Source organism: Pseudophryne corroboree, chromosome 6 (genome assembly GCF_028390025.1).
Source record: "Pseudophryne corroboree isolate aPseCor3 chromosome 6, aPseCor3.hap2, whole genome shotgun sequence".
Taxonomy (NCBI): Eukaryota; Metazoa; Chordata; class Amphibia; order Anura; family Myobatrachidae; genus Pseudophryne; species Pseudophryne corroboree.
In genome coordinates this window covers 310,542,958-310,556,063 of record NC_086449.1, presented here as the reverse complement: position 1 = coordinate 310,556,063, position 13,106 = coordinate 310,542,958, and the positions used below count along the sequence as shown (strand labels likewise).

General features: G+C 44.8%; 1 protein-coding gene across 6 annotated transcripts in view; it reads left to right on the top strand.

The window, feature by feature from the left end:
• APBA2 (amyloid beta precursor protein binding family A member 2) overlaps positions 1-13,106 on the top strand; it is a 645,362-nt gene that overhangs the window by 344,298 nt on the left and 287,958 nt on the right. The window lies entirely within an intron of this gene.

Below are 13,106 nucleotides of genomic sequence, written 5' to 3'. Positions count from 1 at the left end.
CTTTACCTGGGCCTGGGTCTGTTGGACCAGCCCAGATTGGGCCTGGGTCCCACTGCCCGCCTTTCCTGTTGTAGAGAGCAGGGCAAGGGAGAGGGAGAGAGAGTACTGACTGCCACTGCATCAGCCTTTCTCCCCTGCCCAGCACGCGCTGCTTAGTGCTGTGTGCTGAGCTGGCAAGAGAGCCTGCGGCAGTCAATCCTCTCTCTCCCTGCGTGTGGGAACGAGTGATCGCATCTGCACCCTGCCGCAGTGAGCACTATACCCCTCCTGTGCTGCGCGCACGGCTGCTTTGATGCCGCACATAGTATCTTTTTTATATATATATAATTATATATGTTCATACTATATATATACTTGTAGACACTTGGGGCTACTTGATGATGGGCTGCAAGCTTAAATAATTTGATCAAAATATCTTTAAAATCCCTATGCTTTTATTTGCTAGATACACACAGATATTGTTAGGTGCCGCGGTCCGCGGCATCGCTCGGCCTGCTTCCGGGCGACACTCACGGCCGCCGCACCTCCTCGCTGCCCGCCCGGCGCCTAGCAACGCCAGGACGCTGTGCGTACTGTAGCCACCGGGTCCCTTGCAACGCTAGGACACCGAGCGTCCTCAGCCGCTGGGTCCATGGCAACGGGGACGCCATTGGCGGACCGCGTTCCCCGTTGCCAGATAAGACTTATTAGTTGTTCGTACAGCAGGGCAGCTGCACGGCAACTATTAATTAGGGTCTGGGGGCTGGTCTTGCTGGTCCTCCTGTCATTGGCCAGCAGGGCCTTTTTATGGGAGCCAGCACACTGCAGCCTCGCTGGTGATAGCTTCCTGTACGCTTTTCCTGCCTTGCAAAGTTTGTTCCTGGTCTGCTGTATCTGGTCGATCCTGCTCCCCGTGCTCCTGAGTCCTGGAGTTCTGAAGCCGGTCCTGGGAATCCTTCCAGTCCAAGTGAACCTGTTGCAGTCATCTGGGGGTTCTTGCTTATTGGGGTTCTCTCCCGGTTCCGTGAGTAGCGGCTTCTGCCGCGTGTTGCGGCCTAGGCCGCTTAATCCTAGCGTTTTTTTTGTTCTGGTGTTTTTTGCGGAGGTTTCCGCTTTTCACTGTCCTCCCCGGTACACGACGGTGCCGTGTGGGGTGTGGACAGTGGTATCTTTTGTTGTTCTTTTCCTTTGGCGGCGTGCCGCACATATATTTAGTTTTAGGGTAGTTAGTAGCCCCTAGCCTTCTGTTTGCTTTAGTTAGAGGTCCCCTTGTTATTATCCGGTCTCGGTTCACGCCTTGTCTCACTCTAAGACCTGGGGGCATCGGAGTTGGGCAGACCTAATCCGCCCTTCAAACGCGGCTGCCGTGGGCCCAAGAAACCATAGTCATGCAGGCGTGAACTGACCACACGGGTGAAACAATGGAGGTAGGGTGCTAGGGGCTATTTCCATACCACCCCTTATTTCAGCGTCACGTCCTGGTGCTCTGGACTCACTACGCAACATCTCTCCTGTTCTGAGCACCAGGAACGTAACGGATATATTTTTGGTTATGCTTTAAGCCTAATAAACATTGGTGTTTTTCTACAAACCTTGGAGTGCCATGCATTTTTACACCATATACTGCTGACTTCCGTGGCACAATTGGCGTTTCTTTAATGGTTGCAAAGTGCACAGTGCACATGGGCCCCTGGATCCAGGGGGGCCCACACTGCATACACTGCATCCATGTTTTAATACTTATCATTCCAGAGTCCCGTGTCGTGCTCTGTAGCTGCGGCATAAATCACTGCCAAAATGGCTGCCGTGCATGCACAATAGTAGCAATGCTGGAGCCTACTCCGCTGTACACAGAGTCTGCACACGGAACCCCTCTGGTGCCCTAAATTGATGTGCCTGCTGACTTGAGTAATTTACTACTTGCCTCTCGGTGCTAGTGGCTTTACCACACTCTGAGCTACATAATAACTTAATGTGCTCAGAGGGTGGGGATGCTCTTTTTTCTTTCTTATCCGCATGTTAAATATTTCTTTGACCATGAGTGCTGTTTGTTCTTCCATTGCTATTCCTTCTAGGCAGGGAAATGACACGCCCTTTAAACAGCAGCTTTTCACCATATGGTTAACGCCACAAACATTTTCTTTTTATCCACAAAATGTAAAGAACTACAGCAAAAGAATATGAGGGTAAGCTGGGCCAATCCACATAGCAATATAAATTAATGGTTATTAGACAGTGCATCTAATGTTTGCTGAGATCCAAAAAAATACTTGTGTGTTGCTTGCTCTTTGCTAGGTCTTGTAGTGTATTTGTGCGTCTGTCAACTTTAGAAATGAACATGAGTCTATTCTTCGGCTGTAGGATGAAGAATGATACCCTTGGCAAGCACAGCAGTACACAAACATTATTTTTACACTTGTATAATGGAACTCAGCCTGCTCTGATATTTCTTTGCATGTGTGTCAGTGATTATTCCTATGGCTGATCACCAACATGCAGCTTATTTTAGATAACTGTGTAATTAGAAAGCTGTCACGATTTTTATGCCACTGTACTACAGATGCCGACATCCGCAGAACAATGCCAGTGGGTCTGCTTATCAATTTTCACCATGAATTAGCAAAGCACTAAGATGAATTAATTGGTCTGGGCAGCTAATAGCAGGTGTGTGACAGTAAATTAATGTAATTATCCTGTGCTAGACAATAAGGCATATTTTGGAGCTGCCTCATGCAAACATGCAAATGAAACCCCATGGGTTCTCCAACATGAATTTTCCTTTGGTAGAATATATTAAATATACTGTATTACCTTCTTGTTCTTACTATTCTGTCTAAAATGATTACTGTCCTTTGTTGCGTAGAATTGTATGCAGGACATTGCATATACAATTACTTAATGTACTGAAATGTTATCACCCTTTTTGTAAGGAGAGTGTCCCACAATATCCCAGTCAAGGCATAGTTACCTACTGGTGACTTAGGGGTACATTTACTAAGCAGTGATAAGAACGGAGAAGTGAGCCAGTGGAGAAATTTCCCCATCAACCAATCAGCAGCTCTGTATCATTTTATAGTATGCAAATTATAAATGTTACTTCAGCGCTGATTGGTTGCCATGGGCAACTTCTCCACTGGCTCACTTCTCCACTCTTATCACTGCTTAGTAAATGTAACCCTTAATTAGTTACTTAGTCAGTTTGATTTGATCATACAGTATGTGCTGAGCCATGGATATCTTCAAAACCTGAGCTGTTAGGGTACCTTGAGGACCACATTTGAGAACCTCTGCCATAGCTTTTGGTGAATTTTCATTTGTATCTCACTATTCTTTATGTATACACACAGATCCCAAAAAACTATGGGTGCTATTCAGGTCACATTGCTAAGCAATTCGACCGCAACAACCCCATCTGCGGCACCACTGCAGTGCCTCATCACGATCGGTGCGCAGTGAGTGCAAACACCTCTGCCTGATTGACAGATAGAGGCGTTTGTAGTGTGGGCAGGGGGTGGCAATGGAGCGTTGAGGGGGCGATGCGGGGAAAATGGGAGCAGTGGCATTTTTGGGGCGGCTGTGTGATGTCATCTGCAGCTTCTTCAATGAGAAAAATGGCTGCTGGCTGCCTGCATACGCAGCCTAGCTGCGGAGTACTGAATAATCCCCCATGTGTTCTACTTCTTGAAAAGGTTAGATACTGTATATATTGAAATCATTCATACTGAGATTGTTCTAAAAAGCAGTTAGATCCTCATCATTCCCTCTACAAATAAACAAATTATCATTGATGAATCTCTACCAGGATACCAGGCTTGCTCCCAGAATACCACCAATGTCCATATTTTGTGGTTCTCTCAATAGGCCATAAATGCATTGGAATAAAGGGGGGAAACCTGACACACATAGTAGCACCCACCTGCTGCAAATAAAAATTATTTGTGAGGATAAATTCAATTCCTTCAGGGTTGAATAATTTAGTGTTTTCCTCTAGGTCACTTTTATTTAGAATTTAGAATGTGCATGCGGGTTATTTAATGTCTGTAAAACTAGTAGAAACCACAGAGTCTGCCTAGTGGAACATATTTATAATATTAGAAAGGGACAACTAACACATAAGTTAGTTTATTGCACATTTTAAGTCTGTTCACAACTCTAAAGAATGCTTTCTAAACAGTTTTTGGGGTATACAACAAACTTCTCCTAAGCTGAGAACAAGAGATGTAGACCTCAGACCTTCAAAATCTGAAATGGATAAACCAACTCAAAACCTTATTTCCCTCATGGTCTAAATGGTGACTTTGAGTTACAATGTTTTTTGTTTTTGTTTTCAATATAAATTGTGTTATTTCTTATCATATCTCTTAGATCATTTGTTGTTTTGTACAGTGTGTATGGTTTATTTTATGTACTGTATATACAATTTATCTATTTTATGTAATTTTTATATTATGACTTTATCATTATGTATTTTATTATTGCACCTGATCCCATACTTATCTCCTACTTATGTGAGTTTAACCATATTCTTTAAATGTTTTTTAATGTCGACTTTATGAACCTATTTTATTGATTAATATACTGGAGATTCCTCTGGATGTTTATCGTTATGCTTGTATAATTAAAAACCTCAAAGGAAAACAAAAACCACAAAAGAAGAATTAAAATCAGAATATAGGAAGTGGAATGCACTATTGAACGTAAACAAATGTATCTGGGAGCTACAGTATTTTACATCTGGTGTTTGAAAATGTACTTTTGTAATGGAACACACTGTGGAACGCATGTGACCGTTACTTTACTCACGATACCCAGAAAATCTTACTTCCGCACATGTGCAGTAAACATACAGTAGATATCGTGTGGTACACATGTTTGAAGCCAGTTGTTGACATTTAGTGTGAGGGTAAATATACTGTAGGTTTTTGGGTCATTTGAGCACACTTGCTTCTGAGGAAGGACCTTTTATATCTAAAACACGTTACGTGAACTGTGTGGACTCCTACCAGCAGCAATATTGGGACTACTTTCAAAGGAGTCTCTTGTTGGCAAACGGGATTGTGCAGCTTCTGGTCTTTATTCCAACCACTAGGACTGTGGGTAGGCAAGCTTGAGTCCCATATAGCCAGACTAGGGAGTTTTATAAGCGTTTTAGCTTTGTATAAATTGTAAGTGGAATGTTGTTATTAAAATATAACTTTTTGCTCAAAGGTCTCTGCAGTATCACTTTGTTTGCTATATACCCCATACCCCCTATGCCTGTGGTTCCCAAACTTATTTGAATCATAACGCCCTAGAGTGTCAGAATTTTTCTCATGGCACCCCTAGGCCAAATGTTTCTTATTGAGAAATTTACAAAGAGATATTAAATTAGGTAAATTGTGTATATATGTCATTGTTAGGTTTAATTGTGTGGTCAGGGACAAGATTTGCTTTTGTTTGTCCACATATGTTATAATTGGCAGTCACCGCCACTGGTTTTGCCTATTACATTGACCATACATAATTTGAAGTGGTCCTTGACCACCAATCCAATGCACCCCTGCAAGTGTTCTGAGGCACCCCTGGGTGCTGAGGCACAAAGTTTGAGAACCACTGCCCTATGCTTTGAGCTATGGGACGTAGGGGATACTGTACATGCATCTTTTAGACTAATTCCAAGACAAGTGAGAAAGTGGAGTTGTATCATATTTTGTGTGGAAATTAAGGATGAATGGATTACTATTGGAAGAAAACCTTGATTGGGACATTGTGGGACACTCTCCTCACTAAAAAGATGATTACATTTCAGAACATCACATTATTGTGTGTGCAAGTTTTACTGATATACAGAACTGTGCAAAAGTTTTTAGCAGGTGTAGAAAAAAAATGCTGCAAAGTAAGAATGCTTTCAAAAAATAGAAGTGTTAATAGTTTTTGTTATCAATTAACAAAATGCAAAGTAAATGAACAGAAGAGAAATCTAAATCAAATCAGTACAATAATGAGTGTCTGCCAGCAGTGCCGTAACTAGACATTTTAGCGCTGTATACAAAACAGGTAGAGTCTCCTTTTACACTGTACGTCAGGTAGAGTCCCCTTTTACAAATTACGGCAGGCAGAGCTCCCTTTTACACATCACATCAGGCAGTGCTCCCTTTTACATAGTACGGCATGTAGAGTCCCCTTTTACACATTATGGCAGGTAGAGCCCCTTTTACACAGTAAGGCAGGTAGGCCCCCTTTTACACAGTATGCCAGGCAGAGTCCCCTTTTACACAGTACGCTAGGTAGAGCCGCGTTTACACAGTATGGCAGGTAGAGTCCCATTTTACACAGTATGGCTGGTAGAGTCCCCATTTACACATTACAGCAGGTGGAGCCCCCTTTTACACAGTACGGCAGTTAGAGTTCCCTTTTACACATTAGGCAGGTAGAGCTCCCTTTTGCACATTACGGATGACGAGTCCCCCTTCTTACACATTACGACAGGCAGAGTCGCCTTTTTACACATTACGGCAGTAGAGTCCCCTTATTACACATTAGGCAGCAGAGTCCCCCTTTTTTACACATTATGGCAACAGATCCCCCTTATTTACACAGGTAGGCAGAGTCCACTTTTTTTAAACATTAGGCAGGCAGAGTCCACCTTTTTTACACATTACAGCAGCAGAGTCCCCCTTTTTACACATTAAGCAGGCAAAGTCCCCTTCTTACACATTAGGCAGCAGATTCCTCCTTTTTTGCACATTAGGCAGGCAGAGTGCCCCTTTTTACACATTAGACATCTCTCCAAGTACACGGGGAGAGGGGAGCGGAGGGGGATCTGCAGCGCTGCCTGGCTACCTATGTGAGAGGTAGCTGGGCAATGCAGCTTGGCGCCGGGCAGTGACAGCTGGGGGGGGGGCATGGGCTGGACCCCACAGTGTGGCAGCGGAGTGGCCAGGTGGGTGTTGCCAGTGGTCCTGCACCCACAGCACATCTGCTCTGAGTGCCAAGAACCACTGGCATGCACTTAGTTATGGCCATGGGTGGCACTGCAGTGCTAACTCACATCATCTATTCTTGAAAAGGAATGGATGGAATTCCTGCCCTCCTCCTCCCCCAACTAGCAGCTCCTTGCGGCACAGGGCAGTGTGGAAGACTTAGTAAGCTGGGAGAGACGTCTGACGCAAAGGCAGACACTCATGTCCTGGGAGGTTTGCGCTGCGGGCAAGGCATCATTGGCATGCACCTAGTTATGGCCCTGTTTGCAGGCAACAGTAAAGCATTGTGGAGGTTCCTTGCAAGTTTGGGGCTGCATTTCAGCAGTTGGGGATTTGATCAGAATTAATGGTGTCCTCAATGCTGAGAAATACAGTCCGATAATTATCCATCATGCAATACCATCAGAGAGGCATACGATTGGCTCCAAATTTATTCTGAAGCAGGGCAACAACGCCAAACATACAGCCAATGTCATTAAGAACTATCTTCAGTGTAGAGAAGAACAAGGAGTCCTGGAAGTGATGATATGGGCCTGATCTCAACATCGAGTCTGTATGGGATTACATGAAGAGACGGAAGGATTTGAGCATGCCTACTTCCACAGAAGATCTGTGGTTAGTTCTGCAAGATGTTTGGAACGACCTTGCTGTTGAGTTCCTTCAAAAACTGTGTGCAAGTATACCTAGAAGAATTGATGCTGTTTTGAAGGCAAAGGGTGGTTACGCCAAATATTGATTTGACTTAAATTTCTCTTCTGTGCATTTAATTAATAGATAAAAACAAACTATTAACACTTCTATTTTTAAAGTATTCTTACAGTACTTCGCAGCATTTTTTCCACACCTACTTAAAACTTTTGCACAGTACTGTATGTCAGCGTGGATAGTTATCTGTCTATGTGTATACTTATGTCAGCATAGATATGTATGTCAGCATACAGGTGGATCCTCCTTCATCGTGCTTTGAGGCATGACAACATACACAGCATGCAATGCACATCTTCACCACTGGGTGGCTAATGCTCCACTAATCCAGTACTGTAGAGCGAATATTGGCAAATTGATCTACAAGCTCTAGCAAAATGGTCAGTGATGACTGTAATGTTACTGTATACTGTACACACAGACCAATGGTCAGAGAGAGTCAATAAAAACCAAGAAAGGGGGAAGGTGGAGGTGGTGGCTTACCAGTGGAGTGGGTAGTCTGCCTACAAAACTGTGTGAACGCTGAGCTTCAGGGACACTGTAGAAAATATTAATTCTCTATCGGGACCCCAAAAAACACCAATAAATCAATCAATAAAAATAGTGTATACAGACGCAAGCAAACGTGTTAAAGCAATGGTCCATTGACGTTAGGGTTATGTGAGCGTCCAAGTCCCGTGGACTAATCAATAAATAAAAATAATGTATACACACGCAAATGAACGTGTTAAAGCTATGGTCGATTGACGTTAGGCATACAGCACTGTACAGTATGTGAGCATCCAAATCCTGTAGCCAATACAGCATAAGCAAAACCCATGGGAAGGGATCACTGCTTACATTTACACATGAGCTTGTGTCTCTATCAAAGTGACTGTAGTACTGTATCAACCCTTTATTTACATACTGTGTTGTCAATTTATTGACTGTAAGCTGGCCTCCCTGTCTGTGAAATGAGCAGTCTCCCAGGGGAGGGGGATGGGGGAGGGGGAAGGTGTTGGCTAACCAGCAGAGTGGGTAGTCTGCCTACAATACTGTGTGAATGCTGTACTTCAAGGATGCTGTAGAAAATATTAATTCTCTATCGGGACCCAAAAAATAAACCAGTAAATCAATCAATAAAAATAGTGTACTATACACACTCAAGTGAATGTGTTAAAGCAATGGTCCATTGACGTGTTACAGGTATGTGAGAGTCCAAGTCCCGTCGACAAACCAATGACTAAAAATAGTGTATACAGATGCTGTATTGGCTATGGGACTTGGACGCTCACATAACCCTAACATCAATGGACCATAGCTTTAACACATTTGTTTGCATCTGCATACACTATTTTTATTTATTGGTTTGTCTACAGGACTTCATTGACGCAGCATATTTGAAATAGTGTAATGAGACGATCCTACAGCATTGCCCTGATTCATGCAAATGTTATGCTGTCATTTGCTTCATAGCTGTAGGCTTCCACGAGGCACTGGGTCACGAGCGGCAGCCATTTTGTGAACCCGGTCTGCGATCGATTCTGGCCTGCTACAATATTTACCGTACGGTGCCCAAAGCTTGCTTATCCCCATAGCCGCTGTGTATTTTAAATAGTGTAATGAGACACTCCTACAGCATTGCCCTGATTCATGTAAAACCTGTGTGCATAATTCTATTAAATGTGAAGGCATGTTAAAATAAAAAATAAAAATTATTAGTGTCAGAAAAAAAAAATATGTTCGCACTTTGGGAATCAAACCCGGGACTCTGAGCATCGGGGGTAGCACACTTCACCGCTTGGCCATGACGCCTGGTGACAGACACAGTACACAAGCTCATATGTAAATGTAAGCAGTGATCCCTTCCCATTGGTTTTGCTTATGCTGTATTCGCTAAGAGACTTGGATACTCACATATCCCTAACGTCAATGGACCATAGCTTTAACACTTTCGTTTACTTCTATATACACTATTTTTATTTATTGGTTTGTCTACGGGACTTTGAGATGCTCGTATAGCATTGCCCATACAGTGTACAGTAAAGTAGTTCTTGCGCTATAGTATATTTCAATGGAGACCACACACATGCGCAATGGTGATTGTAAAAATCGACATCTCGTGGATGAACGCAAGTATTACACTCACCGGTAATGCCAAACGAAATGCTAAGCTCTGTGATCCTCCCTACGACTAGGCACGCCGCCTTGCACCCAGGCACACTGCGACTCCATGATCAGGACTAATGCCATAGATAGCATAGAGGAGTGAAGCTACATCTGTAGTGATGAGCACCGGAAATTTTTCGGGTTTTGTGTTTTGGTTTTGGGTTCGGTTCCGCGGCCGTGTTTTGGGTTCGAACGCGTTTTGGCAAAACCTCACCGAATTTTTTTTGTCGGATTCGGGTGTGTTTTGGATTCGGGTGTTTTTTTCAAAAAACTCTAAAAAACAGCTTAAATCATAGAATTTGGGGGTCATTTTGATCCCAAAGTATTATTAACCTCAATAACCATAATTTCCACTCATTTTCAGTCTATTCTGAACACCTCACACCTCACAATATTATTTTTAGTCCTAAAATTTGCACCGAGGTCGCTGGATGGCTAAGCTAAGCGACCCAAGTGGCCGACACAAACACCGGGCCCATCTAGGAGTGGCACTGCAGTGTCACACAGGATGTCCCTTCCAAAAAACACTCCCCAAACAGCACATAACGCAAAGAGAAAAAGAGGCGCAATGAGGTAGCTGTGTGAGTAAGCTAAGCGACCCTAGTGTCCGACACAAACACCTGGCCCATCTAGGAGTGGCACTGCAGTGTCACGCAGGATGGCCCTTCCAAAAAACACTCCCCAAACAGCACATGACGCAAAGAAAAAAAGTGGCGCAATGAGGTAGCTGTGTGAGTAAGCTAAGCGACCCTAGTGGCCGACACAAACACCTGGCCCATCTAGGAGTGGCACTGCAGTGTCACGCAGGATGGCCCTTCCAAAAAACACTCCCCAAACAGCACATGACGCAAAGAAAAAAAGAGGCGCAATGAGGTAGCTGTGTGAGTAAGCTAAGCGACCCTAGTGGCCGACACAAACACCTGGCCCATCTAGGAGTGGCACTGCAGTGTCACGCAGGATGGCCCTTCCAAAAAACACTCCCCAAACAGCACATGACGCAAAGAAAAAAAGAGGCGCAATGAGGTAGCTGTGTGAGTAAGCTAAGCGACCCAAGTGGCCGACACAAACACCTGGCCCATCTAGGAGTGGCACTGCAGTGTCACGCAGGATGGCCCTTCCAAAAAACACCCCCCAAACAGCACATGATGCAAAGAAAAATGAAAGAAAAAAGAGGTGCAAGATGGAATTGTCCTTGGGCCCTCCCACCCACCCTTATGTTGTATAAACAGGACATGCACACTTTAACCAACCCATCATTTCAGTGACAGGGTCTGCCACACGACTGTGACTGAAATGACGGGTTGGTTTGGACCCCCACCAAAAAAGAAGCAATTAATCTCTCCTTGCACAAACTGGCTCTACAGAGGCAAGATGTCCACCTCATCATCATCCTCCGATATATCACCGTATACATCCCCCTCCTCACAAATTATCAATTCGTCCCCACTGGAATCCACCATCTCAGCTCCCTGTGTACTTTGTGGAGGCAATTGCTGCTGGTCAATGTCTCCACGGAGGAATTGATTATAATTCATTTTAATGAACATCATCTTCTCCACATTTTCTGGATGTAACCTCGTACGCCGATTGCTGACAAGGTGAGCGGCGGCACTAAACACTCTTTCGGAGTACACACTTGTGGGAGGGCAACTTAGGTAGAATAAAGCCAGTTTGTGCAAGGGCCTCCAAATTGCCTCTTTTTCCTGCCAGTATAAGTACGGACTGTCTGACGTGCCTACTTGGATGCGGTCACTCATATAATCCTCCACCATTCTTTCAATGGGGAGAGAATCATATGCAGTGACAGTAGACGACATGTCCGTAATCGTTGGCAGGTCCTTCAGTCCGGACCAGATGTCAGCATCAGCAGTCGCTCCAGACTGCCCTGCATCACCGCCAGCGGGTGGGCTCGGAATTCTGAGCCTTTTCCTCGCACCCCCAGTTGCGGGAGAATGTGAAGGAGGAGATGTTGACAGGTCGCGTTCCGCTTGACTTGACAATTTTGTCACCAGCAGTTCTTTGAACCCCAGCAGACTTGTGTCTGCCGGAAAGAGAGATCCAAGGTAGGTTTTAAATCTAGGATCGAGCACGGTGGCCAAAATGTAGTGCTCTGATTTCAACAGATTGACCACCCGTGAATCCTTGTTAAGCGAATTAAGGGCTCCATCCACAAGTCCCACATGCCTAGCGGAATCGCTCTGTGTTATCTCCTCCTTCAATGTCTCCAGCTTCTTCTGCAAAAGCCTGATGAGGGGAATGACCTGACTCAGGCTGGCAGTGTCTGAACTGACTTCACGTGTGGCAAGTTCAAAAGGTTGCAGAACCTTGCACAACGTTGAAATCATTCTCCACTGCGCTTGAGACAGGTGCATTCCACCTCCTATATCGTGCTCAGTTGTATAGGCTTGAATGGCCTTTTGCTGCTCCTCCAACCTCTGAAGCATATAGAGGGTTGAATTCCACCTCGTTACCACTTCTTGCTTCAGATGATGGCAGGGCAGGTTCAGGCGTTTTTGGTGGTGCTCCAGTCTTCTGTACGTGGTGCCTGTACGCCGAAAGTGTCCCGCAATTCTTCTGGCCACCGACAGCATCTCTTGCACGCCCCTCTCGTTTTTTAAATAATTCTGCACCACCAAATTCAAGGTATGTGCAAAACATGGGACGTGCTGGAATTTGCCCATATTTAATGCACACACAATATTGCTGGCGTTGTCCGATGCCACAAATCCACAGGAGAGTCCAATTGGGGTAAGCCATTCTGCGATGATCTTCCTCAGTTGCCGTAAGAGGTTTTTAGCTGTGTGCGTATTCTGGAAAGCGGTGATACAAAGCGTAGCCTGCCTAGGAAAGAGTTGGCGTTTGTGAGATGCTGCTACTGGTGCCGCCGCTGCTGTTCTTGCGGCGGGAGTCCATACATCTACCCAGTGGGCTGTCACAGTCATATAGTCCTGAGCCTTCCTTGCTCCACTTGTCCACATGTCCGTGGTTAAGTGGACATTGGGTACAACTGCATTTTTTAGGACACTGGTGAGTCTTTTTCTGATGTCTGTGTACATTTTCGGTATCGCCTGCCTAGAGAAATGGAACCTAGATGGTATTTGGTACCGGGGACACAGTACCTCCAACAAGTCTATAGTTGCCTCTGCAGTAATGATGGATACCGGAACCACGTTTCTCACCGCCCAGGATGCCAAGGCCTCAGTTATCCGCTTTGCAGCAGGATGACTGCTGTGATATTTCATCTTCCTCGCAAAGGACTGTTGGACAGTCAATTGCTTGGTGGAAGTAGTAAAAGTGGTCTTACGAGTACGA